The following is a 25,784-nucleotide window of genomic DNA, read 5'->3' as shown; positions in this document are numbered from 1 at the left end:
TGGGCAGGGGATATGGCTCAATGATAGAATACTGGATCAGCATGAACAAGAACAATGAGTTCAATTCCCAACGCTGAAATTAAAACAGAAAAGTTATCTGTGTGTGTGTGTGTAAAAAGAAGATTTTAGATGTCTTTAACATATAAGTAAGTAAGGTTTTCCCTTAAAGATCTTTGAAGGAATTTCCCTTTATCTTCCTGTATCTGCCTTTGGCAGTGATGTATCTGCTTTCCATGTGGCTGTCAGTTGTTGGTTGCAGTTGTTGGTTGCTGAAGATGATCTACAATTTTTCTCTGATGTCTTCAACATGTGTTTTGCTTTAAAGATTCTTTGACTTCATGGAAATGTATATGGTGGTGTTTGAATGTGGATTTCAGCCTTTCTTCTCTTTCTCCTTCCCTCCTTGGTTGGTAAATACTTTTTATGCTAGCATTGCACTGTGTTGCTGATGCTCACCCCAATCTCCTTTGTTGATGTAGTCTTCCCATCTCAGTCTGCTGCATACTAGAGGCTACAGATGCACTACTAAGCCCCTCTATGGATTTATTTTCATAATGTGCAGAGAAATTATGTGCTCATTCATTTTAAAAGCTCCGACCAATTTCCCAATAAGATATTAGTGCACCTCTATTTCCCCTATTGCATATTGGACATTCTACGTGACTTAGGAAGACCTTCTTTTCATGTATGTACATTATTCACCCACTCTGTCATCATGGCCATTTCTTTTCATTGTCTTACTGTAATTACATTTTTTTCAGTTCTCTATAATTTCCTTCTTTCTATATATTTTATTTAAATCACAAAGAGTAAAATGGCAAGCACTTGAAAATGTTGGGAAGGGGGCTTTTGTGTTGAGAAGCAGAAGATATGTGTGGTGGCTGACAGGTTCTGCAGGGCCAAGGAAGCCACCTTAAGGTACTATTCATTGTACCTATGACACCAGAACTCTAAGTCAGAACTGATGAATGTGATTTATGGTTGGAAATTGTTTTATTTGAAAACAACAGAAAGGAGGAGGGCAAAACGAGATGAGTCTTTTTGAAAGGTATATGGAAGAAATTATGCTGGCTTACATTGTAACATTACAGTGAAGACTGAGGGAAGTGAGACATTAACCTGACCATCCAGAGCATAGAGCTTTGCTGACATTGTTTTTAAATCTTCATACAGATGTTAAATCATTCCTCCAATTTTCCAGATGTGCAAATTGAGGGTTAGCCATGCCAGCTAATCGGGTAAACTCACACAGCAGCTACTGAATGAAGACTTTGTTACCCAAAGCCTCCTAATTTGATGATTCTTCATAGACAAATGATAATGAGCAAGTAGAAAAATATGTATGGAGGGTATAAGCAGCCTGTGATGTGCAATGGAGAAAATAAAGAGGGTTAATCAAAGCATTTGATTTGAGAACAGCTGCCAATAAGAGAGACATAATCAAAATTGGTAGAAAGAGGAACTTTGCAAGGTTTTAGAATATGAAGTTTTGTAAGACTGGGAGAGCAATGCGGAGCTCATACTATAGGTTATTTTTTTAACACTTCCCTCTTCTCAGCTGTATAGAGAACCATCCTACCATGGGCTACTCTACTGACTTCTTTGACCATTGATAACAAAACTACAAAACTCTGAACAAAATGAACAAGGTCCCATTCCTTGATTTTGGGAGAGTCTAAAGGGCTACATGTATGTATTAGGGGATGAAGTATAGGTATTGATAAGGTGAGTAGATCCCAACCCACAAAGGTATTAAGGAGTGAAATGTAAGCCAGAAGATTATGTGGCAGGTGCTCTATTTAAGAAAAGGGGGCAGTTAGACAAGAGCAGTCCAGTATGAGACTGAAGCCTTGACTTCCAATTAATTAATGAATGATTACCCCCTGCGAATGTCATTTTTAGCCTATAACACTATTAGCACTTAAAATGCTAATTATCTAAGTCTTTATGTTCACTGGGCCAATTGACATATGTATAAGAAAATGTATTAGTATTTTTAACTGAAATAACTTCAGTCTTCTCACAGTGCATTCTTTATCTCAGAAGTATTCAGCATTAAGAGGCACAGTGAATGAGGAAAGTGTGACAGATGCACTGAGGAAGCTCCTGTCCAGCAATCTTTCATTGATTGATGGCAGCCGAATTGTGGCTTTCATAGCCTACTGTTATGGAAATTCTAAGGAAACTGAAAAATCACTACTTGACTTGACAGATGACAGGCCTCCGAAACAGCGATTGCATATGACTGTGGTGGCTTCAGTCATTTTCTTTTGGTGATAAAGCACAAGTCTATACCTGGGAATATCTTATTCAGTGCTCTCCATCTATAAAACCAAAGACAATGTTCTCTCTCATCAATAGCTCAGGAAGAAAGAGAAGCTGTCCGGATAAGGAGAAAGGAGGCACTGTCACAAACTAAAGTCCTGGCACTCAGCCCAGAATTCTATGTATATCAGAAAAAAAAGCTAAGAACACTTATTCTTTCTATGTACAAGATAAGAATAGCAAGAAATTGCGCTGTGCAGTGAGTATCGCTACCCTACATTCTGTAGCCAGAATGCATGTTGCAAACCCTGTATACGTCTTGCTTGTCAGACTATCTAGGGCAAGCACAAACACCACATAAAACCTCGACTTCTTCATCAGTAAATGGCTTAGAATAACTGTACCTTTCCTGATAAGAGATGTGATGACCATAAATGAGGTTAACCTGATGCTTCTTAATTGTATGTGATCAATAGTAACAACTTTCAAAGCACTTTCTTAATATGAGACATGGAAGAAGCAATTACATTATCCTTCTGTAATGAATGAGTTACTGTCTATTGATCTGGGTATCAGGCTCTTTATTAAAATTATCTATTGGGTTGCATCAAATATATATGCCTATTATAATACTATTTGATTTTCTTTAAATCTAAGATTTTATAAATAATCAGCCATCATTGAGCCATAATGTGAGATAAACTGTACACTGACAAACAATTGTTAACCAAAGCATATATCACATATATCCAGTCAACTACAAACAGTATTTTGCTTAACACTTGTACTGGTTTTCTGTTTCCTCTTTCTTGGATTAGCAGGGCATGTTAGACAAGAACCTCTAAAGCCTGTCTTATCTCTGTGTTAGGGCCCCAGCTTTCTCTGTTGGATCCTCTGTTGACCTGAATGACCTTCCTGTGTATTTGGTGCAGTGCTGGGACTTTCAATAATGATCTCCGTGATCCATTACTCTTCCTTCTAGTAGAATAGCTCCTCTTGGTAGTGCTGGAATTTGTGAATTTTCCCCCATTCGTCATTTTTGCCAGGAAATTCTGACTATGATGCATACACCTACTACACAGGACATAACCTAAAGAACATAGTCCCCTTATTTGCAAGATACTGCCCTTCTGTACAGCATCTTGCAGACCAGAACTCATAGTCCATAGCTTGACTCTCTGTCACCACAATCCTGGTAAGGCTTTTATTTTATTTTTGTATTCTTTTGAGAATGTCATATAAGAACATTATATTTAAATCATTTCTACGTCTTTCTCTCCCCCTCCTGCTGTTCATGTGTCCTCTTACAAGCATGATCTCTTCTTTAATTAGCATTGTTTTACACACACACACACACACACACACACACACACACACACACTACTGAGTCCATTTAGTTTTGCGTATGTGCACATGGCTTAACAGTTAGGATTTGATTCCAAACCTCTGTTAAAGAGAGACTGAAATTTAGATAGTTCATGTTCTACTAGAAGTAAAATCAAACTCATTAGATGTAAAGAACATATCAATTTATTTATTTATTTTTTATAATATAGTGCCAATGCACACCAGATGTTTTTCCCAAAGTCACTGAAGGCTTAATAGTTAAATTGTTACCTACTGCTGTATATCATTTAGCTGTATTTTTACACTTTTAAAATTCCTGAATCTTCATAACCACTGTGTGTGGTAGCATGGACTTATAAATGCCTTCATCAAAAGGTAAGGATGCCTGGTCATTCCTCAGCTGGTGGCTGCAGGGAGAGAAGTTGAAGAAACAAATGTAAAACTAATGCTTATGATTTGTTTGGCATGGAACACCATTAGTTCATCCACTCTGGAGTTTTAATACAGGAAAAGAGAATTGACCAGAGAAGAACACTAGTATTATTGTCTTTCCTATCATTAGCTTAAATTCTAGAATATGCTTAAACCGCCCAGGCGCATAATAGCTATTTGTAGCTGCTGTTCCTACAGAGCAAAGAGTGGAGATTATAAGACACAAAATAGATTGCTACTTCATTAAACAGAATAACTCATGATCTTAGTAGTTGATATAAGCTGAATGAAGCCAAATAAAATAAAAACATGCTTTGAGAGTTAGGGGGGCATGGACCCAAGCTGTATCTGTGTGTGTGTGTGTGTGTGTGTGTGTGTGTGTGTGTGTGTGTGTGTAACAATCTATTCATACTCCTTAATCTTCTGATCCTACTGTAAAATGGGGGGCTGTGACTTCTAATTTTCAAAATTGTTTTAATTGTAATACAACACACAAGAGAGTACCTGACACATTAAAAATTCAATCTATATTACACAATCACACAATGGTAATTTTACAATTAGTCACACATCACAGATAGTCAGATGTATGGATAGAAAACCTCTACAATGTGAGACACTAACCTACTGAAGGAGTTTGAAAATTCATCTGTGTGTCATTAGAATACCTTGTACAGACTTCAGAAGAGGTCAATAAGCAAATATCCTCATTTCTAGAAAAAAAATTAGAACATTTTCTTTGCATATAAGTGTCTTAATTCCAGGAATAAATCATCAGCTTCCATTGTACCCAAAGAGGTATTGTGTTAATGTTAAATCAATACTGGAAAATGACATCTTGTCTCTTCTTATCACAGATAAAAATGTAAACTAATGAAAACCTAGATATTTCTAGTTTCTAATGTACTCTCTGGTAGCCTCACTTAACTCATGCACAAAATACTGCATGGGAATTAAATCTTTAACAATTTAGCCACGTTATTCCAAGGTTGTAAGTGGAAAACAAACTCTGATACAATAATAACAACATTTTGAAGCCTGTTGGAGCGCTGGTACTCAACATATTTTTTTTCAGATGAGTAGAATAACTAGAGCTATTTTTCAAATAATCAGGAAGAAAACATATCACTAGCAACTTTGCTATTTCATGAAGTGGTAAACCCCTTACAAATATGTGACCGGCAGTTAAAAACCGAAATTATTAGGCAATTATTTTATCGTTACTCAGCTAACCAAAATCTCTGCAGTGGCTTGCTTGCACTACTCATCAGGAAGTAAACACTCAGCTGTCTGACCTAGAAAGCAAGCTTTATCCCTCTATGAAAAATTCAAGTAGAGAAGTCCTTTCATTTCTTCGATCCAAATGATTTCTTTGTGACGTGGAAGATTATTATGTTGGTCTCTAATAAAGACATTAAAGTCTCCTCTTCTAAATGGTGTGCATGTGTGAACTTGATTGAATTTTGCTACTGGTTTCTCTACATAGAAAAAAAATATCCCCACATCCCTTTAAATTAGTAATTTAGTTTCCCATACTTTCATGTAAATGAGCTTACTGTTATATAATTGCTGTGTTTATACAGCATATACTAAAACAAGACTAAGGTCTAGAACACATCACAGAGGAACCTGAGCCAGCACACAGTGTCTGCATAATCATGGATCTCAACTTTTAGTCTGGCAGTTGAAACAGTCCCAGTAGGAAGACAGTTCCTACTTATGCCAGCCAAAATACTTGACACAACTTTAAGCCAAGAAATATCTAAGAGCTTAAAATGCCCAATTCACAAACTGGTTAGGAGGGAATTGCCTATGACCAGAAAGTGCTACATCAAGTGTTGTCATCAACTTTGCAGAGGGCTTTGCAAGAACAGAGACCTACTTATCTCCACTGTGGGCAGCTAAGAAAACATCTCTACTCCACAAAAAAATCGATTCTAAAAGTTTCCAGCTTTATTAGAGAATAATGGTGCTTCGAGCCTATTCCTTTCAGGGAATGAAATTGAAAATTATCTTGGTATTCAAAGATACGTCCTTCATGCTCAATACTTGTGGTCCATCTGTATTCTAAAAAGATAGTCCAACAATTTGAAGCTCATGTTGTTCTGACTTAGCCTGATCTAGGCCAATCTTCTACAGCCTCAGGATGTATCTGAGTCTACTTTTGGTGACCTCTCTCACTAGACTAAAGCTTGGAAAGTAGGGTTTTTACACAGTTCAGCTGTTGGGATTTACAAAACAAAATAAAGAGTATCTCATTTAATTTTAATTTCAAACAAAAATTGATACATTATATAGAATACATATATACACATTTTTGATTATCGTTTGTTTAACAAGAAGGCCTATGTTTTTCTTCTAACTCTATCTCCTCTGCATGTCTCTGAGTAGAAGATGAGATCAGCTCTCTACAGATATGACTCTTACACTTCTCCCTATTTACTTCCTTGCTTGTAGAACCACAAGAGTTAAAAGTGGGAAATTTTAGGTCTTGAGTATTTCTTTTGAAAAATACAGTTGGAATGTTTCACTTACTCACCACCTCCATTAGTTAGTTAACATGGGAATTGCACTGTGTCTAAAACACAGTGCCTAAACTTACGTTTTAAAATTAATTTCCCATTAAATAAATACAATAAAATGTGTTTCTAAAGGACATAAACAAAGAAAAAATAGTTTAAGGCCCAGCTTATTTTTAGGAAGTGAGAGACTTGGCTTCAGGTGCTCTGAAATCAGGAAGTTTGGGTGTGTACCACTGTTATAATTTTTAGAGTAGTGCTCCAGTTCTTAAGGAGCCTCGGCGGCGTTCTTCCTGGAGTTTCTCAGTTTCAACAGCCATCTTACACAGCTCTCTTCTTTAGTCTTGTCTCAGACTGAATCTCTGCCTCACTCAGCGTCATCCAATATCAATTTATATCCGAGAAAAATCAGGGAAACTAAACTTTTACTTGACAAAATGTAGGGAACATACTGGTTCATATTTCTTACCTCTGGGAGAGAATAATTCAGTGGTTGCTACAGAGGCAGCTGAGGATCTGTTCTAATTATTTTTATTGTCCAGCTGCTACTCGTGACCTCTCACACACAAGCTGATCAATTATTCCTTGTTTGTCTAAATTGGTAAATTTTATTTTTTTCTGAGGTGTTTGGAGCAGGGGTTCTTTTACCTTCCAGTCAATAGACTGCATAAATTGTAAACTCAATATATCATCCTAGTATGATGTTTAAAAATACTATTATAGAATTTTATGAAATGCCCTAGGATAAGGAAAAACATACTTTAAAATAGATGGACAAAAATAAAATTTAATCTTATTTGGAAAATATAGAGATAAAAAGATAAAATATTGCGATGGATATCGTTAATACTTGATCAAACTGTACCCAAATATTTCATTCATTCAAAAAGAATTTATAAACCCACAGTCAAACTATGAATTATAACCAACTGAAATTTTCTTTAGCTAACATCAGAAGAGATGAACTAGAAATACAATTTCTAGAAATTCTTAAGCAAGTCAACAAATTGTCTTTGGAATTTCGCTTTACAGAATTAAGGTTAGAATGAAAAATCTCCCGTACTCAGGTATTGACCATAGCAGAAAAAAACGCGAGAAATCCTAGTCATTTGCTTTATATTCCTCTAGTCTTAGTTGCAGGGAATACATAAATAATATGGCCTAGTCTTCTACCAATAACTCCTTTCAGAAAAGTTTTCTTGATTTTATTAATGTCTTTCCAAGATATGTAGTGAATATATTAGATGGATTTATTTTATGGGACTAACACAAAATTTATGGAATGTTTATTCAGTTGGTGCTGTATAAATATCTTCATTTCAAGATTATGTAACCATACAAGAAACTGACCTAAACATATAGTGACAAAATACATACTAAATGAAAATATTTCAATGGGAAAAATGCATGTGTTCTTTTCTGAGAAAATCAATGGGAAGCTGTTCTAGAATATTATCTCATGATGTTCATACCCATTTTAAAATACTAGGAAAAACATAAATACAATCAGAAACATGGAACTTTCTTAGAAGGACTTTGCCTCTAAAAAGACAATGAAAGAAAAAGAGGCAGCATGTATAAAAGAAAGCACATGAAACAAATTAACTAACAAATATAAATGAAGCAATTAGAACTGTCAGTAAGGCTAACTTAGCTGCCCATCCGAGATCATTTTATTTGACAAATGTTAGATAGTTGAAAGAAGAAAATAACATACTTGACGAAATATCATTCTTATTGCTATTGTTTTGGTATAGAAGATGATAATAGTTGTTGCAAGGGACTTTACAAAAGGACTAGATCTGAAAGTTGACAATGTAAGTGAGAAGCTGGGGTCTCCTTGACAATCTAGTGGGAACTTGGCCCATGTGTAACTAAGCAGGATGCTGCCTTTACACTGAAACTATTCCAAAGTAAAAAGAAAAACCCAGGAGCATAGGCAGACAGTTATGGCATATTGCATTCAGCTTCCCAATGGGTAACTGATGCAAAACTAATTTAAGATTAGATGATGATAAATTGAACTGGTGGACTTTAAGTTAGAGAAAAGTTGCCTAACTATATTTTACCCCATTTTAATAATTATCTGCTGTGGGATGGTCTGTATGTCAAGTGTGTTGCTGATTGGTCAGTAAATAAATCACTGATTGGCCATTGGCTAGGCAGGAAGTATAGGCGGGACAAGGAGAAGAATTCTGGGAAGTGGAAGGCTGAGAGAGAGACACTGCCAGCCGCCATGATGACAAACAGCATATGAAGATGCCGGTAAGCCACGAGCCATGTGGCAAGGTATAGATGGCCATACAGTTTGTAAGCAATGTAAGTCTCTGTGTTTACTTGGTCGGGTCTGAGCGGCTGTGAGACTAGCAGGTGAGAGAGATTTGTCCTGACTGTGGGCCAGGCAGGAAAACTTTAGCTACAATTATCCATAATTATATTTTTGTGATTTAACTACTAGATAATATCTAGGTTCTTCCTATTATGGGTTTTTAAAGCCTTACTTATTGAGAATTGTGTATCTCGGTGGCTAGATGAAAATAGGTAGTTTGGCACTTTAGTTGTATTTCACCACTTTGGGAAGCCACTCCACTGCTCTGAATGTCTGGACTTGAGAGCTAAAGTCATAGTGACTGTCCTTAACTGTGTCTCCTCCCTAGCCTCATCACCTGTCTTCAATAAGGCCTATCATGTGACCCACGATGGCCAATGTACAGGGCTCTGTTATGCTGTTTGTTGTGTTCAAGGTTATCTAACCAAGACAGAAAGTGGAGCCTGAAAGGCAGCCATGCTTTACTCACCAAGCTGTGTACCTTGGCATGGAGAGTATATGCCCAAAGAAAGGTCACCTTTTTTCTAATTTTCATAGAGGCTCCATCTGCTTGCCAAGCTGTTCACCTGCAGGGCTGCCTCTACCTAGTGGGGAGATCATTTGCTCATTTGTACAACAGCTCTGGAGCCATATGGACTAGTGAAGGTCCTGCCAATGGGGCAACTCCATACCCCTTGCCTCAGTGACTCTTTCATAGATGGGCTCAAGTCAAGCATGGTCATTGTCTCCCTCTGGACAGGTCTGTAACAATTACCTTGAAATACCACATTTAATGGCTAAACTAAAGGGATGGTCACAATTGTCTATCTTATTTGAGACTATTTGTGACATGTAAACAATGAGAGAGCAGAAAAATTGAAGGATGTTAAAAAGAGTTATCAAGCTACCACTTGAACCCTGGTTCAATTTTTTTTTAAATCTCTTCCAGCATTTCCTAGTTAAGCAGGTAAACAGTTTCTTCCTCAATAAACTCGGTAGAAGTTAAATTTCTGTCATGTTCAAATGAAAGATTTCTGGCATCTACCAGCAGTGTGCTGTTTAATGCAGTTGTTAAATCACTAGAAAGACTGTGGTCAACAGAATGCAGAAATGGGTGTTATTCTTTCCCTAAAAGAGGGAAGCAAATTGCTGAAGAATAACAAGGACCTATTGAGTTCAACATGAACTTGGAAGTAAAGGCTAATAGCTTCAGGGGAAATGACTTATTAGAGTAGCATGGAGTTGGAAATAAAAGGATATCTGAAGATAAATGAGTGTTTTTTTAGCATAATCCCAAAGTAATGAAGATGGTTTGGGGATAGCAAGAAATAGAACCTTTCAGTTGGGGAAATGCCATGAACAAAAACACAAGTAACTGTTAGCAACATTTGTATATCTATTTATGTAGCACATGAATGAATGGGTTGTCTGAATCAGGGCTCACATTAATGTATGATGTTAGGGATCTCAATCTCTTTCCTCACATCTCTACATTCTACCTTCTCCTCTTCCTCTACTTCTTTAATATAGAGGATACCTTCTCTGTTACTGTTTTAAAAGACCTCATAGAAGCTATGATTAGTAACATTTAGGTCATGGGTCCAAATCTTACTGAGACTGATTGACCAGGGATTTCTGAGCCTATGACCAGCATTATTTGGTCCACATGATTAATCTCCAGGGGAAAATGGAGATAATATTATATGACCTAACACATTGATATGTAGTTTTCCAAGGAAAGCCATACAATTATTACTAGGAAAAGAAGATGGTTGCTAGGTAGGTAAGCATCCAAAGTCTCTAAATGAGTGTAGCTGACTAGATGGCAAAAAGAGAATATGGTAGACAGCATGAAAACAAAGTATGACAAATTGAGGAGTGTCTAGGTAATGCTTGAATGCCTTAATTAGAAGTTATCTCTCAACCTGAATGTTGTATGTGCAAACTCAATTCATATAAGGGAATCACTTGACCACTAAGAGGTATCTGTGACCTTATGTTAAATGGCACAATTATATATTATATGCCAACATGGGGCATTTTTAAAGAGTAAAATAGGAAAATTTCAATGATTAAAAAAATGAGCATCAGTTTGGACCCTTCCTAGAAAATGGGGGTAAGTGATTACTCTTATTCTGAACAAAGTGATCAGAAACAGTACCAACAGCCATTTGACCCAGTTATTCTAGAACTAGTCCATTCCAAGAATCTGTGGCCAACCTTAAGGCAGTCTCTAGCAGCTGAGCATAAGAGGGACCAGGTGATTGGCAGGGAAATCTTTCCCAGAGTGGAATATGAAATAAGTTATCAGATGGTAATTTACATAACCAGTTGGACCATCTTCTTTGAGAAGTATTGGTTAAAAAATACATAGTCAGAATGAAGTTTAACTTAAAAAGAAACCTTGTACAATACAGTATATTACTTCATATAGGTCAATACCCTCTAAAATATACACCAAAGTATTTCTCAACTGTAACAGGTTATATTTCATCCAGGCAAACGTCCACTGTGTATGCTCCTACTTAGCAGACTCCTTCTGAATGTAGATTCTCAAGCAGGCTTCTCTATTTCATCTGCCATTCTCCAAATGAGGTTTACTGTCTGTGTAGAGAAGACACTAGGGGAAGCAAAAAATTTTTCATAGGAATGACTCATATCATCCCCATCCCCTAGCCATTGATGAGAACCAATCACAAGAAACAGGGAAGAAGTGGTCATTGGGAAGGTAGTATGTCTTCTTTACCTGTGTTCTCTGAAGCCTAATAGTTAGCTTCATTTCTAGTCCTAAGTAGACCTTCATTAAAGAAATTCTATGAGGAAGAATAAACAAAAGACAGTCATGAGTGTATTAAAAATGGGCACATAAATGAAGCAAGAAATGTGGATTGGCTCTTGCCAGTACTGCCTTTAGCATGATTTGATGTCCCCTCCATCCCAGCTTACACTTACTTTATACACCTATGTTCTTTAATATGGAGAAATTATAGGATACCAAGATCTAGCCAAGTTCAGGACCAGCTCTCAAAGAGTAGTGGCATGCATTTGGTATATAATAGATTGTGTGTGTGTGTGTGGGGGGGGTTGTTGACTCCTGGATCTGTCTCTCCAGTATATACCCATCTATTTTTCTCCAGACTAGTAGTTCATATCTTACTTGCCTCTAGAGAGATCCTCTTTATTTTCCAACTCATAACATCATCACTCTGTCACATGCTCAGATGGGAAGCTTTGGAATAATTTCTGAATATCCTTTTTCTTCAAATGCCTTTACTTGTTCTCCATAGCTAGAACTTACCTGCCTTACAGTCATATCCACCCTTGTGTCTCAAAACACACTGCAGACATTTTAGCTCAGTCTTCCTATCTTGTATGTAGATGTGTTCACAAGAATCTCCTAGATAGTCCTCATACCACAGGCTGTGTCCTTCTATTTTTTACATTTCCATGAACATGATCACTCTCTGGTCAATACATAACTAAAAGTACACTCAACTTGAAATGCACACTTTTTCACCATTGTTTTCAGAATGATTCTGATTCTCTTTAGGTGGTGGTTTAAATAGGAATGGTCTGCTGTGGGATGTCCTGTATGTTGTGAATATATGTTGCTATGATTGATTGATAAATAAAACACTGATTGGCCAGTAGGCAGGCAGGAATTATAGGATAGGTGGGACAAACAGAGAAGAGAGGCTGGGAGTTGGAAGCCAGGGAGATGCCAGTCTGCCATCCAGGGAGCAATATGTAAAGACAACAGGTAAAGCCATGGAACATGTGGTGACATATAGATTAACAAAATGGGCTGAGTTAAGTGTAAGAGCTAGTCAGTGGTAGGCCTGAGCTAATGGCCCAACAGTTTAATTAATATAAGTTTCTGAGTGATTATTTTATAAGTGGTTGCAGGGTCTGTGGTGCTGGACAGGACTGGAGAAAACTCCAGCTACAGGCCTCCATAGGCTCTTGTATTTGAATGCTTGGTCATTAAGGAGTGGCACTACTTCACATGGATTAGGAAGTATTGTCTTGTTGAAGTAGGTGTGGTCTTGTTGGACAAAATGTGTCACTGGAGGTGGACTTTGGGATTTCAAATGTTCAAGCCAGACCCAGTCTTTCTCTCCTCTTTCTCTCTGTGTCTCTGTCTGTCTCTCTCTCCTCATTTTCCTGCTACCTGCTCATCCAGTATAGGATTCTCAGCTATTTCTCAAGCACCATGTTTTTCAGTCTACCGCTGTGTTTCCTGCCATGATGATTATGGACTAAATATCTATGGTTGTATTTTATTTGTACTGAAATGTGATTTTAATTGTATGTTAATAAATAAAGTTGCCCCGGGGGTCAGAGCTATTAGAGCCATAGCAAGAGCGTGGCAGTGGTGGCACATGCCTTTAATCCCAGCACTTGGTAGACAGAGCTAGGTAGATCTCTGTGTGTTCAAGGATACAGCCAACATTGGAGACACACGCCTTTAATCTCAATACCATAGAGGACCTGGAGGGCTGTACATACAGGCAGTGACGAGGCAGTCACGTGTTTGGGTTTACAACCAATGAGAAGGCAGAACAGAAAGACTATTTAAAGACACACACACAGGAAGTATCCCCCCCCCCTTTGGAGAGCTCTCTTGGCTGAAGCAGGAAGGGTAAGGTTCTTAGCTCTGACCTCTTGGCTTTCTTCTCTGAATCGGCTCTGTGTTTCTTATTTAATAAGACGGTTGGTTACATCTACAAACATCTGAAACTGAAGCAAGCCCCCATTAAATGTTTTCCTTTAGAAGAGTTGCAGTGGTCATGGTGACTCTTCACAGCAATAGAACTTTGACTAAGATACCTTAATACCTGTTAAAATCTTTTATTAATCGGAGGTCATTCAGAACTACAAACACCACCCAGTGTTAGTTAAAGGAGAAAAATGTAATACTTAAAAGAGATGTGATGGAGTTAAATGACAAGGAATGTAAGCCACAATTTTTGGACACAATAACACGAAGCTTCCCCTACTCTAAGGTGGTATAAACAAGAGCAGAAGAGATATTACAAGAATGAAGAGTCAGGGTGTGGTGATATTTTATTTATGCTGAAATGTGGTGATATTTGTACGTTAATAAATAAAGCTTGCCTTGAGATCAGGGGGAAAAGGATAGCCATTTTACGTAAACAAAGAATCAGGCAGCACACACCTTTAATCCCTTAGCAGGCAGGATCTCTGTGTGTTCAAGGACTCACTAGGGAACAGAGCCAAGCATGATGACACACGCCTTTAATCCCGGTACCAACCATAGAGACGTGGATGGAGGTCTATTACTGGAGTCAAAAAAGTCTCATTTCTTACTTGAGTGTCTGATGTCCGTGCTTTGGGTCTTACCTTGAATATCTCTTTTGTGGATAATCTATTTTTGATGAAAAAAATCTGCATTTGTAAATGTTGTACATCTAAATTCTTAAAAGTTATAAATCACCATCATAACACGTACTTTAAATTTTAATAGTAAGCCTGGGGAAATAGATCAGTCAGAGAAATGCTTGTTAAGAAAACAATCGTACCAGATTTCAATCCCCTGAATTTATGTAAAAGAAAGGCAGGCATGGTGGCATGCCCACAGATACAAGGGAGTCCCTGAGCTTGCTGGCCCATTAGAATAGCTTAATCAGCAAGCTCAGGCCACTGAAAGACTCTTTCTCATCAAACAAACACTTCAGGCAGTGCCTGAAGACTGGTGATTGAGTTTGACTTGTTGCCTCCATAACACTTTGGCACATATGTACCCACACAGTCATATACACATATATACAGACATACACAAAATTTGAAGGCATTCTAAAACTGTATTAGTGCTTGTTTTCCATGTTCATAAATTCTGTGATTATGGGAAAGTGGTCTCACCATTGTTGACACCCTGTGCCCCTGGCATGTACTTAGATAATTATCAACTGACTATATGAGTCCGTAAAAGACAAAACAGTACATTGGCCAGCAGGAATGAATGTGGTCCCTGCTTAGTTTATGGCCTCTTTTCTTACACTTTGAAAGATAAAGAACAGTGTTCAAAATTCCCATGATATCTAAATACTTGATTCTGGGGGAAAGTATATAATCAAATTTAATGCATGAATTTTGTAAAGGAATAGGTGAAAACATTAAATTTAAAATAAATTAATTAAAACATATTATTGTGATTTGGATTGAATATTTCAACGTTACCCTTATAATTTTTTTCACCAGTTAACAAATATCATTTAGTAGAACGTAGATTAAGGATAAAGACATAGTGAAAGAAGTACATAAAGGGAGGAAATGAGGAAGTAAAGAGATAGAAAAATAAAATGAAAAGAAACAAAGATACAAACTTCAAAAAAAGCATGTAAATCCCACTCAATCTAAGTGAGATGTTAAAGGAGAGGTATACACAGAGGAAATAATATGTTTGATTAGATTTTTTTTTCATTTTAGTTCGCTAATACTGCATTTTTATTCACACAGATTTGACTGTGTCTTTGATATTTCTTCTAATATCTAGTAGAGAAGCTAACAATGACTTCTGTTAGCACTAACTTCGTATATGATTACTCTCTAAGATAGTAACTTTTTTACTCATGATTTTGTTCTTTCACAATTTCATATATGTACTTGGTATATATACTGGTCCCTCTCCCTCTGCCCTCTGTTTACCTCCCTTCTCTGCCATCCCCCTGTCTCTATTAATCTGTTTCCCCCATTTATTAGTTTGGGCTTTGCTTAGTGTCACAGAGGTTACTCAGTCTGGCTGGAACCAGCAACACTGTACATAACCGTCATGAGTTTGTGGTTGTCATGAGCATGCCATACTTAGAAGATGGTGGTTCTCAGCTCCTCTTGCCATTGTTTAGTTCTATTATTCCTGTCCTTTCTTCTATACTGTTTTCTAAGCCTTTACAGAGGTAGTGTAAATAACTTGTCTAGAGATAAGCCCTCAACTCTCCTTTATTTAAACACTTTTCTCAGCATCGGATTTACATTCACCTTCATTCACTGTAAGGGGAGGCTTCTCTGTGTAAGGCTTGCAGGAGTGTTTTTCCATGGGTATGAAATACACATTTAGGCCATGGTTTCATGACAGGTCATTTAAGCTAAGTAGCCATCTTAAATTCCCATCCAGGATGTAAGAGCTCTTCAGTCACAGGTTTTGGATCATGTTCATAATATTAAGCACAAATTCCCCCTTATAGAACAAGCCCGAGTTCAATTAGGGAGCATTTGGTAACCCCTAAGAAAACTATGTCTCCAATGCACCAATGTTCATAACTTGCCTGGCAAGTTGATATTATAGCTTGAAGAGTTTACAGCTGTGTTAGACCACTGATGTCCTTATCCCATGGTACCCAGCATATCACCATCCACCATCATGGGGGCCAACAGAGAGGAATCTTCGAGCCCAATTTCAACTTGACTTTTCTACTTCTTATATCCAAGATGTGTTGATGTCTAGAGCAGTACAACATATCAAATAATTCCAGTGAGTAATCAAGAGGAGTGGCAAAAGCCCATATTTATTGGGAAGCCTCTGGAGTCTTTCTGACCAAAGACTCTTATGGAGTTGTCCCACACTTGGAACTGGATTCTTGTTTAGTGTCCATTGTTTCCAGGACCCTCATCGTCTAGTATTGCAGGGCACCTGCTTTCAAGCTCTAAGTTTTGTAGCGAGGTCACCAGAGAGCAGGTTTCTGAGAAGTTTTCTCATACCGTCTACATTTTCTGACCCTTCCCTCTTCCACTCCTTCATCCCCATCACTTCCTGTTTAAACCTTTCTGCACTCAATACACACCCTCTCCAGCCCCATTTAATGAATATGGTATCACTCCTTCTGCTTTAACCCCCACCCCTAGTCCCTTTTATAGTTTCTTAAGTTCCTGACATACTCCAGGGTTGGTACACAAAGCCAAAAAGTAAAGGTTAGTATCTACATATAAGAGAAAACATGTAGCATTTATCTTTCTCAACTTGGTTATTTTGCTCAGTATAATTTTTTTCTAGTTCCATCTATTTTCCTAATTTTGTTTTATAAGTGTACAAATTAAAATTGTGTGTATTTACCACATTTTCATTATCTATTCATCAGTTGATGGGTATTTCGGCTGATTCGATTTCCTGGTTATTGTGAATATAGCTCCACTAAATATGGAAGAAAAAGTAGCTTTGCAACACAACACAGATTTCTTAGGGTATATGTCCTGGGTGATATGGCTATGCCCCATGATAGATCTATTTCAGCTTTTTGAGGAATACCAGAGTATTTCCAAAACCATTATACTAGTATACACTCCTTCCATCAGTGTGTAAGTGTTCCTCTTGCCCCCACGATCATCCCAGCACTTGTCATTCGAATTTTTGGGGTAATATCCATTCTGACTGTGCTCACATAGAATTGTAGAGTAGTTAGTCTACATTTCCATGATGGTTAAGTGTGTAAGATGGTAATCTTTTGATCTGTGTCAGAGAAAACTTCAATAGTAGATAGTTCCCAATTTACAATCTTGCTCAACAGTTTGTACTTATGATGGTGTGAATACATATACACAACCATTATTATTATAACTTTCAGTATTCAATAACTTATGAGAGCTATTATAAAGTTGATTATAAAACATCTTTTGTTTTAAATGAGTTTGTTCAACTCTTGGCCAACTCTGAACAAGTTTAGGATTTTTGTAGGTTCTATGTATATTTGTAACCGGCAGTACTTTCAATGCTCAGTAGGTTTATCAGCACATAGCTCCATTATAGGTAGACATGCATCAACACCTCAACTCTGAGAACATCTTATATGTTCTAATTGCATGCAGACCATTTCTTGGTATATGTTACACTTTACAGATGCTTCTTGTCTCTAAACCACTTAAATAAACTCTTACCTCACTGTGTATTTTTCTACTAGATATGGGTCTCATAAACTCTCGATATTAAATAAAAAATCAAAGTAAACTCAAAATATAATCTTCTGTAAAAATCATGTGTTTATCAAGTGTTATCTCACTCAGTCCTTAGAAATAGGAACATGGGTATAATAATCTCCAATGTTCTTTGGCAAGTATTATCTGAGGAGTAACCTTGTAACAAAGGATATACAAAATCAATAACACATATTCATTAAAATACAAACTCGGAAAGATGTTATCTAAACATAAGATAAATAATTATTTGACATTATAAATACCTGGAGAGCTTGAAATTGTCTATATGGCCATCAGCAAAGAGGGAGCTACCTCCAAAACAAAGGTATCAATGTTAGCTGGTATGAATTCCTTTGAATGAACTGCTATATCTTTACTCCCTCTTCAGTCAGTTGCTGTTGGCAATGTTCTGGCCCCAAAAGCAATTGTGTGGTCCAGAAAACCAATATCAGATGAAAATATAATCAAAGGGATTCACAGAGAGAGAGTTCTATTGAAGAAACAGCTTTTTTGATGCCTCGAATGAGGTAAAACACATTCAATAAGTACAAGCTTGGCTGAGTTGCCTGAAAACTCTGACTAGATAGAACCTATGAAAAATTTTACTTAAAGACAAAAATACTTATTCATAGACTTAGTAGGAGGATTAAATCATATAAAATATTTATATAATACTGCCTGATATGAGTTGAAATATATTGCGCTCAAATTCATATAATGGAGTCTTAACTCTCAGTTCCACAAAATATGATCTCATTTGGAAATAGGGTCATTAAAGATGTAATTAGTTAAGACAGGTCATACTAGAGCCAATTTAATACAATGCACATCCAAGGAAAATGTAAAAGGAAATGGAGAGTGCTTCTATTCCCGGCAGTTGAGAGACATGCATATGAGTCACAAATTATCAAAGATAGTAGAAAAGGATAGAACCAGTCTCCCTCACAGAACTGGATGGTGTCCATCCTGTGATACATTGACTTCAGACTGAAAGCTTCCATGAACAAAACAGCTGAAGATACCCAGGGTATAGTACTTCAGGTTGCCAGGATGTTTGAAAAACCAGTACAAAATCTAGGAGTGACAAACACGGGTGAGAACCCACCTAATTCCAGCACATTGCCACTTTCCTGTATCCATATTATTCCGACAAAAGGATAGAACAGCACACTGTTACATGAAAGCGTCGCTGTGAGCTTTCAGACTATGATTCCATACCATTGCTCTAGTCTCTCCGGGAGTAAAAAAGAACAAATCAGAAATATGATATGTGTACAAACTGAAACATCTAGAAAGGACCTTAGTACAGGACTCCTGAACTCAGTTGGTCATTAAATTGACCAGGAAGACATGTGGTCAGAAAGAATGAAGATTTTTTGTTATCAGAAATAGTGTATCAACCACTTATCATTTATTGAATATCCCTCTTATATGTTCAAGCACTGTGCTAGCAAGGTGCAAATCATAGGACAGAGCCTCAACAGTAAAACTTTCACACACAGATAGAAGCAGTGTAATGAATGTGGCAATAGGTTGTGAGGCTAGAGGCTTAGGAACAGGACTGCCTTTCTAGATTGTGTGATGGAAACCCAAGATGCATTGCAGGTAGGCTCTAAATTACTCTAGCTGTGGGTTTGGCAGAGGGAGAAAACAGGAAAGTAATTGTAGGGACCAGGAAATGGACACAAAACCTCCAATCAGGCAATAGATTAGATGAGGAGTATAGAGCACAGTCAAGACCCTCTTTCTCAAGCATGATCTGGCAAGATTGATAGTGACAAGGCTTGAGGGAGAGCCAGAAAGCACTATGATTCTGGTGGTGTTGATAGCTGACTTTCCAAGGCCACAGGGTATAATGCTGCCAAAGACTAAAATGCCTTGAGTGGAGTAGATGCCAGCAGAAACATCTGACCAGAATGATGTGTGTGGCTGCCAAAATCAAGGCAGATAATGACAAAACACATGTATAATTTAGAGAGATGGGAGAAGCATACAGTTTTCAAATTGAATTATAAAGATAAAATTTTGATGCCATTGTGATTTTTTTTGATTCATGGTATTGACATATTAATATATTCATGATTCAAGTACATAGAGGTATTATTACCATTTAAATACAACTACAAAGTTATTTATATTTTATCAGAAAAAAATGATAGTGCAAGAGGCAGCAGGTGTCGCTGTCTTAAGGAACTCACTCATTTGTCAGGCTAAATTCATCCCCTGAAACTTTGTACTCAAGCACTGAAATGTCACTGAATGAACAAAAGTGTCAGACAGAGATCCTACCAAATAATACTGGAAACAGGTAAGGGAGGTGACTCTTTTCATTTCAGTGCATAATGAATTCCTTACCATAAAGGTAACCCTACCCTTGATTTGTTAGGAAGATCACAATCTATTGTTACTGGACTGAATCTACCAGGTTGAACTCAATCCCCAGGGGAGTCTTTGCCCTGGAGGAGATGGGAATGTGGGGGGGGGGGGGGGGGGGGTTGGGGGGGAAAAGGGGAGAACAAGGGAATCCGTGCCTGATATGTAAACTTAAATTAAATTATAAAATATAAAAAGAAAATGATGTTTATATAAACTAAAAAAAAGAAAAAAATAAGCAAGACATTCAAACAAAATGTCAATAATTTAATTTGCGTTTAGAAACCAGTCCACTTTAGCATGGGATATGGCTGTGTCCTCCTAGATGCAGCAGCACCAACATCTAGAGAACTGTGAGAAACGCAAGTCTAATGCTTGTTCCAGACTCATGGAGTTGGAAGCAGCATGTGGGGGTGTGTATACGTGTGTGTGTGTGTGTGTGTGTGTGTGTGTGTGTGTGTGTGTGTATGTTAATAAGTTTTCTATGCAGAGTGTACAGTAAAACATGGATTTCTGATAAGGCCAAAGTACTCCTCCAATTTGGAGTACGCTTCTACTAGAAAATTACATTGTATCCAGAATCTAAAAGTGACTGTGGATCATGCATCCTGCATTTTCTACGAAAGCCCTGACTGACTCTTGAGTGCAAGATAAAATTTGAGAACCATTCTTTGTCAGTAAAAATGATACCTGCACTTAAAAGACAACGACAGGAAAGGAAAGAATATAAAAGAAAGGTAAGAATTGATAAGAGTAGAAGAGAAAGATGTGAAAGGAAACGGCTCAGTGGGTAAGGACACTTACTTCCAAACCTGATAACCCGAGTTACAGTCTAGGAACTACATGGTGGAAGGAGGGAACCTGATCCTGTAGTTGCCCTGTGCCCTCCACATGCTCCATGCACATACATACACACTAAACAAATAAATGTAATATGAATTCAAAAATAAATAAACTAGCCTTTACAAAAAGTGATGAAAAATATCTCCTTAGGCCATAGAGTAATGTTTTAAGATATTTGGTGACTTAATCCAATAAAAATTATGTGTGTTTTTCTCAATGTGGTTCCTTTTATTATATTTGTTTTGTTGTTTGAATTAATTGCAATATATGCCAAATGATGAAATGGTTTCATTAATTCAAGATATAAACCACATTTCAAAGCAGCAATAATAGTGTCAGCAAGTGTTTTCCAGCATGCCATCCACAGCATGCACTATTGTATCTTGTACCATGACTTCTCATGATGGCCATAACTATATATGTTTGTGGTTATGCTGTTTTCTTCATGCTGGATTGAACTTGTGTTACTTCCTTCATCCTACATGGATATACAAGAATGAAAATCATTTTATAATGCCCCCCATGACATACAGACATCTCAAAGACTTCACACAATGAACCTATTAGGCAACTCCATCCCCTAAATATGAGCTAATATAATTAACAATAAGAGTTGTTGTAGTGGTCAATTTTAAGCAATGAAGGTTAAATTCTATAAGGGGCAACGTGGGCAAATTTCTTGATTTGTTGTACTGAAGTAGAAAACACTGTTACAGATTCTCATGGTGAAAATAAATTTTCTAAGTGTGATATATTTAAATGATGTAAATACGATTGGTATAAAAATGGTGATTCAAACATGTTGTAGAAAAAAAGGAGAACCTGTTGTGGAATATTTGTTTAACTATGTAAAGACGTATTGCATTTGTTTAATTATGTAAAAATGCATTGTGTTTTTACCGTGCATGCCTAAGGCACCTGATTGTTATAATAAAAAGCTGAACAGACAATAGCAAGGGAGGAGGTATAGGTGGGACTTCCAGTAGGGAGAATAAGTGGAAGGAATTTAAGCTTAGGGGGAGAAAAGAAAAAGACACCAGGGAGATGCAAGGGGCCAGCAAGACAGACATGTAAGAAGTAGGAAAGTAGGACACACATAATGAAAGAAATGTAAAAAATACCCTGAAGAAAAACATAGGTGAATAGAAATAGATTAAATTAAGTTGAAAGAACTAGTGGGACAAGCCTAAGCTAAGGCTGAACATTCATAATTAGTAGTTAGTCTCTGTGTCTTTTTTTTGGGCGGGGAGCTGGTGGGATCCATGAAATGGCTCAGTGGATAAGGATGCTGGCTTTCCAAGTTTAGGGACCAGTTCAATCACAGAACCACATAAAGATGGAAGGAGAGAACAGACAATACAAATTTGTCCTCTCTTCACATTTATACCATCACACACACACACACACACACACACACACACACACACACACACACATATATATATATATATATAAATCACAGAATGAGGAGGGAAGGAGACAGACATGCACACACATACACATAGATATTTGAACATACACACATACACACACACATATAGTTGATAACTAGATGAGATGATAGATTGATAGATAAGATAGATAGGTGATATACAGATGATAGATGGATAGATAGACAGATATGTTAGTTAAGATAGATTAGATAGATAGATAGATAGATAGATAGATAGATAGATAGACAGATAGATAGATAGATAGATGATAGACAGATAGATAGATGATAGATAAAGAAAGATAGATGATCGATTAGATAGATAGAGAGATAGATAGATAGATAGATAGATAGATAGATAGATAGATAGATAGATAGATAATTGAAAATGGATGGAATATTTTTCAGGTCTAAAATATTGGCACTGGAGAATATTCAGGCAGCAGAAATAGATACTGACTTACAGGGTTTGTGATGAAACTAAACTGGAGTCGATCTGAACCTAGGACTTGTCTACACAACCAAAGCTTGTGATTTGAAAATCTTTTTTCTATTCCAGATTAAACAGGTCTGGGGTTGTGAGGGGCATGGGCTGAAAGCCTCTTGCAGTTTGGTTCATGGTATATGACAAAGCCATTGTGGGTATTAAAATCATATCATTTATACATAATTTGATTTATTTTTAGTAACTCAAGCAAAGCTGATGGAATCTGCCTAATTTATATTTAAGCACATTTTGTGCCTAATGATTTGGATTCTGTAAAGTCACTTCCCAGTGTAGCTTCTGCAGTCATGGCCCTTTCACTATCTCCAGAGCTTTCCCAGAATAAATCATCCCCTCTCCATACTCAGAGAACATGTGCAATGTTTTGTGACATATGGGCCTGTCTACAGTAATTAATTCCTACTTTGTCTGACCTAATTGCTCCATGTTGGCAACTCTTGTTGTTTTATTAAAGGCAACTTTGTTAAATACGAGCAGAATATTGCCAAAATGGTGATTTTCCCCCTAAGGTACACATAGTTTATCATTGCTTTTATATCAATTATTAATTCCTCTGTATACACTAAATGTTTTCTAGAATGGGATTGCAAATGCTGTTGTATAATTCAACTTAATTTATCTTTTTAATTATATTGATGATTAGTTATGTGCCAAATCTATTGTGTAGGTGGATACTAAATTCAATATTCTTTCTTCGTGCTATGATGTGCTTCATTTTAGTCCTGCTAGTAACTAACGTAGAAAACCTTGTATTTTCTCTATATATAAGGTGGGTCAGAGTTCTTGGTTCAGTCAATAATGGGGAGCCTTTTGTCTACTTTGAATTAATCACTTTGAGTTGGTAGTTGAATCTGAGGTCTGCCTGGACTTTTAGTGCTCCACCTGTACCTCCATTTAATCCAGATCACAGAGTAATAGTTTATGATAAATTTGGTTTGAGACAGCAAACAACTAAGAAAATTATAGACATGTTAATTGCCATATTGTCATAGTATAGAATTTTCAAGACAAATCTTTGAGAAATGAATTTAATTTGTTACTCTCTACATTTCTAAGCCACTTTAAAAGCAGTTTTCTAAATCATATGTACTGTGTTATAGAATGCCTTAATCCTAATGCTGTTTATTATGTATTTTAAACTACAGAGCATATGCAAATAACAAAGTAGATATTTTTTAGATTCATGCTCATTTCCAAAGGTATTACCTTTTTTGTTTGAGAATTTCATACATTTGTATAACGCATATTGATTAAATCTGCCCCCTTTTCTTCATATCTTATTCTCCCCTTATGCTGCCCACACCAATTTTCCCTCACAACTTTATGTACTTGTATGTTTTCAAAGACATACAGTCCACTTAGGGCTGCTTGCATGTGTGGGTGTAAACACATCTTCTGAATATGGGTACCTTCTCAGGGACCATATCCCTAAAAGAAACTGACTCTCATTGTCCTAGAACTCATCAATTGCCAATAACTACTTATCTAGAGTTTCTCCCCTAGCTATGCTTGGATTTGGGCTGGCTTGATCTTTTCCTGGTCTTCTGTATGTAGTCACAGCCACCATCAGTTCCCAAGTGCAGCTGTCCTACCATGTTTGACAAATACTGCTTCACTGCGGATGTCTGAGGTCTTGGCACTCACAATCTTTCCATTTCATCTTCCTCAATGAGTCCTAAGCCTTGAGGGGATCAGATGTGATACAGATGCCCTATTAATAAATGGCCCTTCCTCAGTTTCTTATTAACTAAATACTGACCCATTGTGAGTATCTGCATTAATCTCCATCTGCCAAAGAAATAGCAGCTTCTCTGATGAGGTGTGGCCATGCACTATTTTATGGATAGAAAGATAAAAACATAAAGATAGTTTAACAGTATGTCCATTCAGTAGAACGATAATATTAAGTTCTCCTTAGTGACAATGTCCTAGCTAGCTATGAGGTTTGGGTCCAGGTAATAGTACCACAAAAGGTTGACTACTCCCCTAACACCCATGCCACTATTGTGCCACCAGGCATAACTTGCCAGACTAGTCATTATTTTACTTCCCATGGGTTACAGCTGAGTAAGAATGTTTATTATTTCCAAATGGGATCTCCCGCTACCCCAAGGTCTCTTTCCCTCGACCCTCGCCCTTCATTACCACCAATCAAGTCCAGGCTGTTCATGTAGATCTCATTCCATTTCTCTGTCATTGGGCGATCCCCGTGTCTTTCTTAGGGTCCTGTTTTCCAGGTAGCCTCCCTGGTGATGTGAGTAGCAGTCCAGTCATCCTTGTTCCACATCTAATACCCTCCTATGAGTGAGTACATACCATGTTTGTCTTTCTGAGTCTGAGTTACCTCACTCAGGATGATTTTTTCTAGATCCATCCATTTGCCTGCAAACCTCATGATGTCATTGTTTTTCTCTGCTGAGTAGTATTCCATTGTGTATATGTACCACATTTTATTTATCCATTCTTCAGTTGAAGGGCATCTAGGTTGTTTCCATGTTCTGGCTATTACAAACAATGCTGATATGAACATAGCTGAACAAGTGCTCTTGTGGTATGATTGAGCATTCCTTGGGTATATGCCCAAGAGTGGTATAGCAGGATCTTGTGGGAGATTGATTCCCAATTTTCTAAGAAAGCGCCATATTGATTTCCAAAGTGGTTGTACAAGCTTGCATTCCCACCAGCAGTGGAGGAGAGTTCCCCTAGCTCCACATCCTCTCCAGCATAAGGTGTCTTTAGTGTTTTTGATCTTAGCCATTCTGACAGGCATAAGGTGGTATCTCAGAGTTGTTTTGATTTGCATTTCCCTGATGATTAGGGATGTTGAGCAAT

Source organism: Peromyscus eremicus, chromosome 6 (assembly GCF_949786415.1).
Source record: "Peromyscus eremicus chromosome 6, PerEre_H2_v1, whole genome shotgun sequence".
Taxonomy (NCBI): Eukaryota; Metazoa; Chordata; class Mammalia; order Rodentia; family Cricetidae; genus Peromyscus; species Peromyscus eremicus.
This window is presented reverse-complemented; position numbering follows the sequence as displayed.